A 13,973-nucleotide genomic window follows, 5' to 3' on the forward strand; every position below is an offset into this window, starting at 1 on the left:
ACAGCTCAGAGATACCACACGTGTGTGTGCTTCATCCCTCTCTCAGTAACCTCAGAAACAAACAGCAATTTCTAGGCAGCTCTGGCCACACACTGGATTTTCTTTGCTTACAGCAGCATGGTGTGTCCTGAGCCAGCTGCCCACTGAAATTCCAGCTTTCGTGACCCCTTTGCACTGGCAGTGCTCATGAAGAGCAGCCTGCTGTGCACCATCGTTCACACATTAGCGTATGTTCTATGAATGAATGTTAATACTTTTACGTAGAGTTTGCTCAGGGCAGAATGCTTGACTCGTGCTACTACACTTATCAAGAACATAGAAAGCAATGGAGATATACGTGTTGATAAGATGCAGTTCTCCCAGTATGCACTGAATATTCCTCTTACCAACACAACAGTAGGAATCCATGCCTTGATGTGCCCAAAGACTTTTTATTTGCTACCAAACACAGGTCTGAAGTCTTCTAGCCTTTTTTGTTTTTCTTACTTAACAACACAGAACTGAGCATGAGTCTGGGCATGCAGAGCTGGAGGAAGAGGGAAAGCAGTGACTTCCTGCTGCTCGCTCTGAAGCCACAGTTCTACTGCTGCACTCTATTCAGCATCACCATCGTGATCTCAAAACCACAGCCTGACCAAGTTCTCTCACACTAATGAAGAAATCCACAGCCACTCTGTCTTTTAATATCAATACCTACAAACTCCCTGCGCTGTGCCATGGGGAGAGAGCAGCTCTGGCTTGCACTGCTTATCCCTAACGGATCTGCGCTGCTGCAGCTGCTGGTTCCCTGCCTGTCAGAATCCGTCCCTGGGGATTCCCCCTCTTTCTACAGAAGTCAACATCTCCTCCAGTATGGAAGAAACTTTCCAAGAGATGCATACCTCTTCCTATTGCCTCTTTGGGCTGTTAAGAGAACAGTGGAACAACTATAACTTACAACATAATGGAAGTTCATTAGTGCCTAATCCACAGTTTTCCATGGCTGCATGCCACAGAATTTCTGCATGAGTGACCCCGACAGGCAGCGGTGAGGTCATATGGAGTTTTTAACAAGTGTCAGAAAAGCTGAAGTACTCACGTAGCCCTCACGTTACTTCTTGGCATCGCTACCCACTAGAGATGAAAGCATGAAATTGAAATGGCTGCTCGGAGAAAAAAAGAAGTCTCACCTGGGCTGAGTGTGAGGGAATGAATGGCTCAAGAAACGTGCATGAGGATTAGGTTAAATCCCCTCCAACTAGCCTGCTCAAATCCAGCAGGGGTCAATGGGAAATTATCGCTATTTGACATCCGCAAAGGCACACGCTTTGAAATAGGCTCTGCAGTTGCCTTTGGGGATGGGATACCAATGACATTAGTCGCTGGCTTCATGAAGACGTGACTGCATTAGTATTTATTATGCCTGGTGTTGACACCGTGCCCTGTGTGATGAAGAAATCGAGAGGGGCTGCGTCGCTCTGCTTCGAGCACCAAGACGTGGGGCAGTGGAGACAGGAGATGTCTGATGGCCAGGGAAGAAACGTGGTGCTCCATGCAACTGAAACAAGCTGGCAGAGCACCTGATGGACACCGGCACACCGCAGCCTCCTGGTACGCATTCTGGGCACACAGCAGACGTGTCAGCCTCCAGATGCAGTCAATATCCCATAACATCAGCTTGTAGAGATACTGAAGTGAATAGCCTATCCATTAGAGCAGGGAATAAATGATGTTGTTTGCGTTGTTTGTTAATTACAAGTGCACGAAGAAATCCCAGATTTGGCCTTACACTGCATGCCACGCGCCTATTTACAAATACTCACATTTTAAAACTATCCGTGATTTTGGTGGCAAGATCATTTTTTAAAATATTTATAGACTATTCAAACTGATTTTTTAAAAGTGAATCTGTGCCTGTCTTGGACCAAATGACTTCAATAATTGTAAGGAAAAAAGATTTTTTTTCTTCCTCTCTTTTTCTTTTTTCTTTCTTTTTTTTACTCTTACGCTTCACTGAATAATTTGTATTAAGTTATGCTTTAAATCAGCATTTTCTCAAATTGAATAACAACTGATGCTAAAGTATATGGCAGATTATAATACTTGTAATTTGCATAAAAATAAAAAAACCCCTCAGTTTATCACTAGTGTTCTTTCTAGCAAGGATTTCAAAAACCAGTGGTTAGGAAATATTGTTGGTTTTCAGCCCACACTTCATCTAATTATACGAAAGCATATCCACAGAATTGCAGGGGTTCATGGAAGAGATAATCAAATCACAACCATTCAGAATGAGAGAGATGCTTGGTGTGGAACTGCTGATACAGCAACTTAATTACAGCAGTTGAACAGCAAAAGAGTAAAGTTCATCAATAGATGCCACAGGTTTGACACTTTTCAGCACAGAAAATCATACTGAAATCGAAAAACTAACCAAAGAAAAGCAGGCGTATGTGTGAGATGGATTTTCAGGATGTACTTTGATTATGTTAATATTGTCTTAGAGAAAAATAATTCCCAAATGCTCCAGGTGACTGTTCCAAATCGGGAACATTCAGAATCGCTAATCTCATTAGAACCTGAGCCCACAGGGGGCTGCACAAAAAGCATGTGGACTGGCATGCAAACATCCCCTGGGTATGGGCTACTACTGGTGATAACGGACCACCTCATACACCTCCTAAATCAAACAGCCAGAGAACATGTGATGGATGCACTGAGGCAGTCAATATAAGCATAACCAACAAGGCTGTGTTTATAAAGGTTATGTTCTATGAAAACAAGGAACTTCATGATGAAGTGAAATATTGTTCTTAACATGAATCAGATTTTTTTAACCAAAACGGCATTTAAATGAAGTAAGCCTTTTCTTCTCCCATCAAAGACAAGCACTGTTATTGCTATTTAAGCGACACAGGAGTTGGATGGAGCAATTCCCAAACCATTTTTTGAAATGCTTACATTGCTCTTCCCACTGTTTTTATCGGTCCTAAACTTAATGTTGCATTTACACAGGTTTCTTCCATCAGTGGCACTTACATGTCCTGTGACCTAAGCTGTGTTTTAGCAGCAGACATCATGATTTTTCTCCTGTTATTTATCCTAAGCCCTGTTAATGCCTGGATACCTCAGTCAGTCTCTGCTTACAGGTGCTGTAACTCGACTTCAGCTCAAACTTGCACACCACACGTCACACATAACCATGCAGTATTAAATTCAAAAGTTTTGATGGTGCAAGCAGTTGTTTGCCAACTCTTGCTTTCAAATACATCAAAGATGACGCTGCCCGTGTTTAAGAGCAAAATTTGGGCCTCTAACATCTGATTTTTACAGCTGCGAGGAACAGCAAGGAAACAGCAAGGCAGAACTCTGCAGATTGGGGCTAAAGTGGGTTCTGCACCGAGCGTTGTCAGTAGGTTCCTCGTTGCTAAGGAAACTATTTCCTTGGTAGCTGCATGTTTGCCACATCTTACTAAATTGGTGTCAATCTCAAGCAAAGAACAATGTGTTGTGGCATCAAAAGAACTAAAAACCCAAATAGGCTTAAAGTTTATTAAATAATAATTTTTAAAAATATCTGAAATCACTGTGCAATAACTGAGTGAGAAGTGTTGATTGCAAAAGAGCCATTAGCTGGCTGTATTGGTAAATGTGTTTGTACAGCAAATAAAAATCTTCCACCTAAATAATCTGAAAGGCACCATTTGACAAGAATTTACATTTACAAGCTTGTTGAAAACATCAGGTGATGCACTCTCACGGCAGCAGGTTTTGTGCAGAGGAATAGCTGGGGTTCTACGGTATTTTTTGTTCCCACTGATGTAAATGATAAATGATGTTTTTGCTATATAACATTACGCTATATAACATTTTACCTTGTGGAGGTAAAGCAGATTATAAGTGCACTTGTGGAAGCCCAGAAGTATGAAAGTACAGCGCAGTTATCAGAGCTGTTTTTGAGCCAAGGATTGAGCATGGCACTTGTTGGATCCTGTTGCACCTCCCCTCCTTCTGCTTTTCAGGTACACATGTAAGAGCACCAACAAGAATTTTCTTCGGCAGAACTTTTTGAAGTGAGGGACCTAAATTCACATCTCCTCATTCTCTGTGTTTGGTTTCTTCCCACGTGGCTTCAGTGGGTATTTCCCAGGTTCAAGCTCTGTTACAGTCCCACACATCCCATAAGCCACCATGTTCACTCAGTGCATTGAACCACCACCAAATACAGAACGATGCTAACTTCTATGCCCAGAGCATGGGAAAATGAAGGTAACATTTTCTGAGATGCTGCAATTCCTCGGATCTAGGAGATGCATCATCTGGAGCTGTTACCAATATAAAAGGCAGTAAGACTGCAGTTCTGTCAATTTTCAGAGCATTTAAGAAAACAGCCTATCAGTAATGGATGCAAACACAGACTGACCAGCACTTGATCCCACTTTGACTCTCACTATGGTGAGAAAAGGGATCCACACAGGACAGGAAGTTTAAAAAGAAACAATACAGGAGAAAAATATACATATACTTGTTTAATTAGATGAGGTGGTGCATTTTTCAGTTGCTTCTGTTCCATTTGCAGTCCCAGTGTTTTTGTGGATCATACCTTCAAAACTGATTTGCTCCACAGCAACAAATACATCCCAGCCTCTCTGCTGCTAATTCAGCTCGTTAACATTGGAGACCAGAAACATTATGGGGTATGGGAAATATCAGATGACTCTAACAGGGACATGAAGGTTAGTATCTACCTACACTCTCCAGAAACTGCAACCAAGATAATCTATTGGTCTGGAACTGAGTTTTATGCCTAATCATCTCAACTCGGCTTCCTTAGCAGCACAGCTTTCCACGGCCCGCCACCTAGACAGAGAGCAGACAGGGCTCCCAATAACTCCATCATCTGCCCCTGAACCCAGGCTTACGGTTACACCACAAACAACAAAGTTCAGACAGACCGTGCAGAGGGCTGAGATAACAGCCACCACCAACAGGACTCCTTACAAGGCCAACGCCAATAGGGAACTGCTGAATATTCATTAAGCCACTCTGCAATAGCCATATTTTAGTTATCACAAAATCAAACTCCAGAGAAGATCGAAAATGAAGAATTGTTTCCTGGCCCAGGTTCCTCTAACACTTTATTTCCTTACAGCAGAAGTTTCCTGCAGCTTCAAAATAAAAGCGTTGCAGCAAGCTGGTTGAACAAGTGGAACATCACAGCGGCGTTTGGGTCTCATTGGCAGCCTTCCTCCATTATTGACACCGCTGCTCCCGCAGCAGCCTGCAGAGCCACAGCCAGCATCTCCAGTATTTGTCACTGTCACTTCACAAGTGCTCGGCATTGTTCAGGAAATTGTATGTGTAAAGCAAAACTGCCTGCGACCAACTTCGACAAGGGAGCGGGGATGTGAGGGTGCTTGAAACTGAAACAGAGGTTTTATGTGTCCTATTATGTGCCCCAGCAAGAGCCATAAATAATTGTGACAAGGATTTTTTTTTTTTGTTACATGTGAAAGTCCTTGACTGTGCCTCCTGCTTCAGCTCCCCCCGCTCTCATGCACTACAGCTGCCAAGCTGCATGATGATAGATGGCACTATGCAGCAAATGACAGCCGGATAGATTTTTTAGTTTGTGCTTTAGAGAGAATCAGATATGCTGTATAAAGCAATAAAAAAAAGCGTACTCACAAGGTGGGTTAAAAATAGCTAGCGCAGCAGTAGATGAGTTTGCTGTTTATCAAAAAGTTAAGCCTTTACACATAGAGTGCAGGTGATGTTTTAATTCTTTTCAACCTCAGCCAGTACGCATCTTACGCAGATGGACCTATGGAGCTTATTTTATTCTTTCTTCTAATGGAGAACACCTTAAAGCTTCACTGAGACATCTTGGAGAAGCTGGCTCTCAAATCAGGCCTTGGAACGTGAGCACAAACTCCCTGTAAACTTCCAGTCAAGCCGCTGAAGTCAACAAGGTCCTGTACTGTAACATTTAAATTAGATTATTTAAGTTCTGTCGTTACAGCAAATGATTTTTATCCCTGATAAATCCTGTCTGATCAAAAACATGTCACTGCATGATCGGATCTCTTATATGCAGTGCAGCAATTTTCCAGTGATGGGACAGAAAGCATTCATGGAAGGGAGAATTCCGATGGGTCAGAGAACTCAAAACATTTCAGGAATATGCATTTCATGGGAGGCCTCAGCAGCACGGAAAACTCGGAAGAGAAAGGGTGCGCGATGCGAGCGTGAGGCGCGGCTGCAAGCTGACATCCCGCGTACATAAAGCAGCAGTGTTTCCTCGTGCTTCATATTTTTCAGTAAATCGAATAGGATGTTCTGCTCCACGCACCGAGAACAGGATGTTCCCAGGGATGTGCGCTGCACATCTGAGCTGTGCAAACTTGGAAGTTGCGCTGTCCTTTCCCCTGGATGTTAGCTTTACTTGTTTTCCTCTGTGCTTTCTATTGATCTCGGCTCCGTGTAACAAATGGCCTGGTTTCCCAGCCACCTTGGAAATGTCATGCAGGAGTCAACAAAAATACTTGGTGTATGCTGTATAAAGAATTACAGCTGGCTCTGAATTACTCTGGCTTTCATCTCTGCAAACCCAGTCTGGTTGCTCTCTGTATCGATGGATGAGCAGAAGTACCAGGAAATGATTCAATGAGCAGTGAGTTTCCCAGTTCATGGACATGACAGCCTGAGACATACTTATTCACTCGGCTTCTATCTCCTCGTACACTATACTTGAAGCTGCACTGTAATTTAAGAGTACTCAGTATATCAGATCTCAACTATTTTTCCCCCCTGATTTCTGATGAATCATGTTAGGAAAGCCGTGGTTTTCACGCTGGAGGATGTGACATAATGCAAAACAGCACAAGAGGTATATTAAAAAAATATGTCTGTCAGATTTTATATTACTAGAAGGGGATAATTTGAATTATATGCCCATAATTCAAATTTGGGGATAATTCAACACCCAAACAGATACATTTCTGGCCGTATCCAGTCATCTGATATAATACTGGCTGTTGTTTATTACTTACCTGTATGTTGTTATAGCATCACCTCCCCGTGCTATGCTTAGGGGACAGTTTACATTTCCATAATAAAATCCTTTTTCTATAGGTTTATAACTCACTTTACAATTCACAAGGCTGCCACCTGGCATATGAATTTTACTTCAAGTCCTATTGTTTTGATGAAAAAGAACTTTAAATGCAGCTTATTTATTTTAAAATAATTAAACTACCCAATGGAAAGGTTTGAAAGTACATCATACTGTTTCCCATCCCAAGGAGCCGTAGCAGCTCCCAGCTATTCACTAAAATGACTTATTAAAGTCCTTTACAAGAACCTGATGGATTTAGGACCAAATGGAACTACTTAAATAAGCGGACGTTCCAGCACTGCTATATTTAGGGATAAGGCAGAACAGCCATAAAGCACCATGCTTTAAAACTGAAAGGGAGCGTTGCTTACAGACAGCAGTAGCAGCGACGCACAGCTGCAGGGCTCAGCGTGCTGCTGGGATCATCCCATGCTGTGCTGTGCCCAGAAGGACCCTGTGGTGGCTCCTGGGCACTGAACTCAATGAGGGGTTGAGTCACCGCAGGAGCAAAGGCTCCCATTGGGTGACTGCACGGGTCAGACATGGGAAACCTAACAGTCTGGGGCAGAGGAACACGTGGTTAAGGGAGAAAGTCTAAAATGCTCAACAGCCCAACAGAGGGAGATGCTGCTGAGCATTGCCCTGCTGTCACCTGTGGCACAGAACTGTGCTTTCAGACAACCCCAAGTACCAAGATTTCACAGATCTCTAATTTCCACTGCCGCTTCCCCTACTCACGTGTTACAGTGCTCTCACAGCACAGTCAGGAGGGCATGAATTAACTTTTTATTTCCCATCGCTTTTCTTTTCTTCAAGCTTTCTGAGCGAGGCAGGATCAAGCAGCGCTAACAAAAGCTGACAGGGATTTGATCAGACATCAGCCTGATTTGATGCTTGCCCACCAGGAGCAATGAACTAAAGATTGAATGTATGTTCCTGCTCTGAAGAACTTCTCCCAGTTTCCCAGAGGTGTCTACTTCATTTGCTGAAATTCCCCTAAAATAACAAAATATTCTCGGTCACATAAGCAGAAAATAACCAAGCTGTCTCCTCATGCTGACACCCTTCTTACCTGTGCCCAACAAGCTGTTACAACATGAGCTGAAGTAGTTATGAGTGTTAAAACAAGGAAACAGGAAAGCTAAGCTCTTCCATCACAGGAAGATGCACACTCTTTTCATGTGGGGAAATCTCAAAGTTGCATCTGATGCGTCTGCTCACCACAATGTACAGTCATGTTTGCTATTTTTTTCTGATCAGATCTGGAAAAATAATTACTTCAAACACATTTATAGAAGAATGTTTGCATTGACAAAGAAAAGGCCCTTCAAGGCAGGTGTCTCCAGCCCTGGTGCCACGATTGCCCTGCCCTTCCCACTGCCTGCCTGCCGCCCATCCTGAGCAGCCCTCCATGCATGGCAAGGAGCTGCAGGGCTGTGCCAGCAGCCAGCAAACACTGGAAGGCAAGGCAATGCCACACATGTATTCCTTCTGCTGGCCTCTTCATGCTGAGCCCTGCAGACAGGAGGGTTGCAGGTCGGCTCCTTCTCGGCCACGCTAGGGAGCTTTGTGCTCTGCAAACCAGAGCAAGGCTTATAAAGCAGGTTTGTGAGTTTGGATGCACCTTTGGAACATTATCTTAAACCATTTGCCCATGTTTTGATTATGACAGGATTTGTGATCTCAGTCTTCCTGACCAGAGTTCATTTTAAACAGCCATCACAAATTTTGCACGGGTTGATACATGTGTCTCTAATCATCAGAGCCAAACTATGGTTGCACCTCATAAACATTGTCTTTCTTGGAAGAAAATGTTTTCTTTCAGGTCAAACTGAATTGCTGGGCGAGCGGGGAGGAGGAAAGGGGGAGTTTATTATGCATGTCTAGTCTGTCCAAGAAAAGACGGGATTAACAGCTAATTTCCTGCCATTATATTTCAGCCCCAAAGAAAGCTTTTTCAAAGAAATGACTTGCATCTCAAAATGACTTAACATCTGCAATGAACAAAGACGAGAAACTCACCAGGACACAGCCTGAATTCTAACTCTTCCTCTGTAACTCTTTCTGGTGTGACAGTACCACGCTGTTGTAACTTGTTGCAATGAACAAAACCAGCAAACACTGCCTGCTAAGGATCTGCCCTCTGCTACGAGCAAACTCCTCGCAGCCCAGAGGGTGCAGGGATGTGCTCCACTGCCAGCTGCTATGAAGTCTGGAGTCAGCTGCTCCAGTCCCATGAATCCATCAGGTCTGACCATGTTTTGAAGGGCTATGGAAACCATCAACAATTTCAAAGGTGTGTTTATTGCTGAAAGCGTCAGACTGTCTACCTAACCCTACCAAAGCATTGTGCTGTTCAGTTGTGCTGCTCTCAGATCTCACTTTCAGATGTGCCTGTCATCAATGTGTGTGCATCACCCAAAAGTGCAATTGGACTCCTGGACAGGGGAATAAAGCTATCTGAAAACCCACCCTTCAGCAGCTTGTTTGGTGCTTTGTTTTCCTTCTGGAGAAAACAGTTCCTCGTCTTGAAGGAAGCAAAGCAGGGAAAGCATGCCTGTAAAATTCTCACCTTAGCAACTTCCATTTATCTTTCTATTCCCAGGTTTTGAAGCAGAAAAAGAGAGAAGAAAAAAGCTAGATGCAAGATAACCCGATGCTTCCTGGGGGCCGGGCAGAGGTTCTGCACCACTGTGCTATGGGGTGACCCCAGTGCTGGGGGGCTGCACTGGGTGAGCACCCCCTGTGTTGCATTCCACATGGGACAGCCCTGTGCAGGGAGAAGAGGGCACAGCTCCTTGTCCTGCACAGCGGTGTGCTCCAGGGCATGCATGGAGCCCTGAGCTGCCCAGTTACCTTAATAGGCAGAGTCTCACCCCGAACTTACAAACCATTTTGGGATCTACAGATGAGCAGAAAACTGCACAGAATGGTGAACAAAGAGTTATCGCTCCCTATGGTGAGCAAGTGAGAAATTTAAACCACCATGCCCGTCGTTTAGATTCTATCAGTTAAGCGAGCAGACGTGTATAGAGATAAATTACTGAGAGCCAGTAATGCTGTAAAACTCACCGGAACAAATTCTCTGCTGGTGTAACTCTACTGAAGTCAAAGGAACAATGTCAGGAAATTTGGTCTGGTAAATTAAAACAATATGGATTAACACAGCGATCTGGATGCATTTCTGTCTCTGCATCAATATTACCATTACACGCTGTGGAAGTGTTGTGACTCCACTGGCAAGTTAAGTGAAAGGGAATATTAACTACTGAAAATGAAACAACCTATGACTTGGCAGATCAAATAATTGCACTTAAAAAGCACGCTGCATTTAGCTGCTCTTCAGCCACAGTAAGGCAACAGACACAGAAAATCAAGTACGATCTTTCTCTGCTTATCTCAGTGTCTGGCTTATAAAAGCGTGTGTGTGATCAGTGCTGCACACGCGGCCATCACAGTCACTCCTCGTCCCCTCCTCAGAGCTGACACTTCTGAACAAGGACAGACTTTCCAATGGCACACTTCCTTCTTCGTGCCACTTCCCGATCCACACAGCTTGCACCTGAGCCTGCTCTCACTGCAAGTGCATCTGGACTGGAAGGTGACCTACTGCCATTCACAGCTGCAAACCAGGACGGTGCACCACCTCTACAGAGGGATTTCTCCTTAAGGAACACCTCTTCCTGCTCCTCGTGTGCACCCTGGGCAGCCCCTCTGTGCTCTGTGGGTCTGTGCCAGCTGCAGCAGCACGTGAGCCCCTCCATTTTGTCTCAGCCTTGAGTAAGATAAATGAGTTTAATTCATCCTTTGTGTAAGTGGGGACAACCCCAAGAAATCGGACTGGAGTTGTACGTCCCTGCCTAATCCCTAAATTCATCCTTCTGAACAAAAATCCATCTTAGCAATCACTGTTCTTTTACCTGTTGTGAGTAGAAGTCACCTGTGACACGTATTTTAAACAGTTCCCAGCTAATAGTCCTCACCACCAGAAACCACGCAGTGCCCCCAGTGCTACCAGATTCTCACCAGCACCAGTACGAAAAACAGTCTGTAAGGCATTTGTATCATAAATTGCCTTTGTTCAAAGCTGCATACAAAAGAAGCCAGAATCCAGATTAATTATCATGATTATACCCCAACTCAGAAGTCAGTCAGTTTTCTACAACAGATTTCTTTTCAAAAGCACACACAATTGCTATGGGAGTTTGCAGCTTATGCACACAAGCCTCCAAATATACACAAAGGCCAATAAATAAAATTCAAAAAAAAATAAAAATCACAGTGCCACCATTAGCGGAAAAGCAACATACTGAAAAATATGTATTTAACTCTTCCCCACATACACAAAGTTGCTAGGGAACGAGCAAGCCTTGCAAACTGCCAGTACAATTACATTTACAATGAAGTGACAGGGATTGACCTTTGCCTACTCCTTCCTGTCTGCCTTTTACCAGGCGCAGAAAAGCCTGGTGGTTTGACAAACAGCCTTGATGGGCACATTTCCAGACAGCGTGCTGTCTGGACGGGCGAGGTGGCCCTCTTCTGTGACTCTGCTAAGAACTAAAGAAGCTTTTAAGAGCACCTCGACTGTCAGTGTTTAGCTCTTCTAGTAAAAGGTGGTCTTCTCTTCGCTAAGCTTGTGTGAGCTTTGCAAGTATGAAATTTGTTTAGCACTTTAAAGCACAGCCTTTCCAGCAAATGCCCAGTCAAATAGTTTCATCAACAGCAGTTAATGAAATTGCAGTATAATTCCCTCAGAAAAGATTCATATTTCCAAGATTACACATGCACCATTTTCCAGTGCTCTTGCATGTTTGAACCAAATTTGTACAAAGCTGTGTACGAGCACCACTGTGCCGAGGTGACCCCCAACTTCCAAAACAGAACCTGGAAAACACGTCTAAAAAAGCTGCACATTATTTAGTGTAAGGAGCCAAGACATTCTGTGCCATTATCTGTATATTTTAATAATTGCAACTTGCAATGGTAGTGACACAAAAACAATTACTTTCTGAAATTCCTCTGTGTATATGCATTTGAAACTACACAGCCATTAAAAACAGTCTGTCGAATTAAAGGTTGTGCAATTAATTAAGTGCAAATCCTGTAAAACCGGACCAAGGAGAAAATTCATCAAATGTGTGAAATATGACCTATCTTGTCCAAAAGACAAATATGTTTAAACAAAATATGAAAATTGATGACAAAATTACTGGTAGCAAAATGCACACGGAGCACTATGAGACAGCTGTACTTTGATTCAGCACGGGAGGTTCACCCTTATAGAATTTGTGATTCATTATCTCTACTGTCTTGTAAAACTTTTCCTAGTTAATCTCCAAAATACAATCTTTGTATCTGCGATAGTAAAAATTTGCCATAAAATCACATATAGCTGCTTAGCAGTGATTTATTGCCCCTTTCCAAGATCAGATTAAACCTGTTACAAATTGGATCTGGCTATCCAGCAGCAAGCTTTCACTGACACCCGAAATCTCTGCCTTTGGTGGTGCCTCCCCACAGCCTCAGCGGGACCCCAGGAGCAGCAGCACATGGCCGAGGTGTGCAGGGTGATGGAAGTGCTGGGTGCTGTGAGCACCAAACTGCTTCCATGGGACAGCCTTCTGAGCGCTGGGATGCGTGGCACTGCCTTAGGCTCAGTGGGATTTCTATTGTTGGTATACCTGGTAGCCGTGTTTGGGCTCACCTGCGAACACAGGAACTGCATTCTGAAGGGTTCTGCTGGCCAAAGAAAGGCCCAAATGGGACTATTTCAGTGTCACCCAGCAATCACTGACAAGGATGTCCATGGAGAGCTATAACTTTGCTGCCTGACACAACGTGAAGGTACATTTTTGACTGTAGTGATAAGGCAACAGCTGTCCCCTGAAGCCGGCTCTGGGCACATTCCTCCCCACAAATACCCACCTCTTGGCTGCTGGGCTCAGTCTGGAGGTCTCCCATCGCACACTGGGGAGCAGGATTTTCTCAGTCACTCAGTGGAGTGCTTAAGACTGATGAGATCAGACAAAAAGAAGACGCCCAGAATTAACAGTTTGGTAATGTATTAAATCTTGAAATTCAAAGAAGCTGTAAAATGTTCATATTGGAACTAGAAAATTGGAAAAAAAGCAGCACACCTGTTTGGGGGAGACTGCAGCCAGAATGGACCTCACCAAGGAGACAGGATTTGGGACTCAGTTACAAGCAGAACGAAGCGTCTTCCTTCAGCACTGAGGAGCACAGGCTGAAGTACCTTTTTCTTTGCTCCATTTTCCACTTGTGGCACAGCCTCACAGCTGTTCCAATGCATTGCCACAGAGAAAGCCAGAGCATTCTGTCGGCAGCAGGGACTGGGGGCCTTTGAGAAAACCACTCAAGCACACTTAAATTAGCTTACTTATATTTACACGTGTATACCACTTTCATCTCGAAGAACACATGCAGACTCAATGATTCTTGAAGAATGCACACTATCTGTCAGGAGCTATGACTTCAAGCAACTGCGTTTGCAAGGTGGGCATGTATAATGTTCACCAGACATACTGCATTACATGCGCTTGACATTATAAGCAGGTTTAAGACTTCACAAATCAAAATCAAATTGTAAAGTGGATGGTAGAGAGGAGGCGGTCGGCAGGGAATGCTTGGAATACAGCCTGCTATTTTCATATTAAAACGTAATGGTGCCATTAAAGTTAAAACCACTGTTAAACTTGATTAAGTAAATTAGTTAATTAACCATAGCATCTAATGCATTCCTCCAAGGCATACCTCAGCTCCTCAGGATAGGCTCGATAGAGTTCCAGTCCTACATTATCCTAGCTGTGAATTTCAGAATGATTACACTCTTGGAGTGGCTTCCTACTTACCAGTG

Source organism: Centrocercus urophasianus, unplaced genomic scaffold (genome assembly GCF_019232065.1).
Source record: "Centrocercus urophasianus isolate 14NV4802_14NV808 unplaced genomic scaffold, USGS_Curo_1.0 seq_46, whole genome shotgun sequence".
Classification (NCBI taxonomy): Eukaryota; Metazoa; Chordata; class Aves; order Galliformes; family Phasianidae; genus Centrocercus; species Centrocercus urophasianus.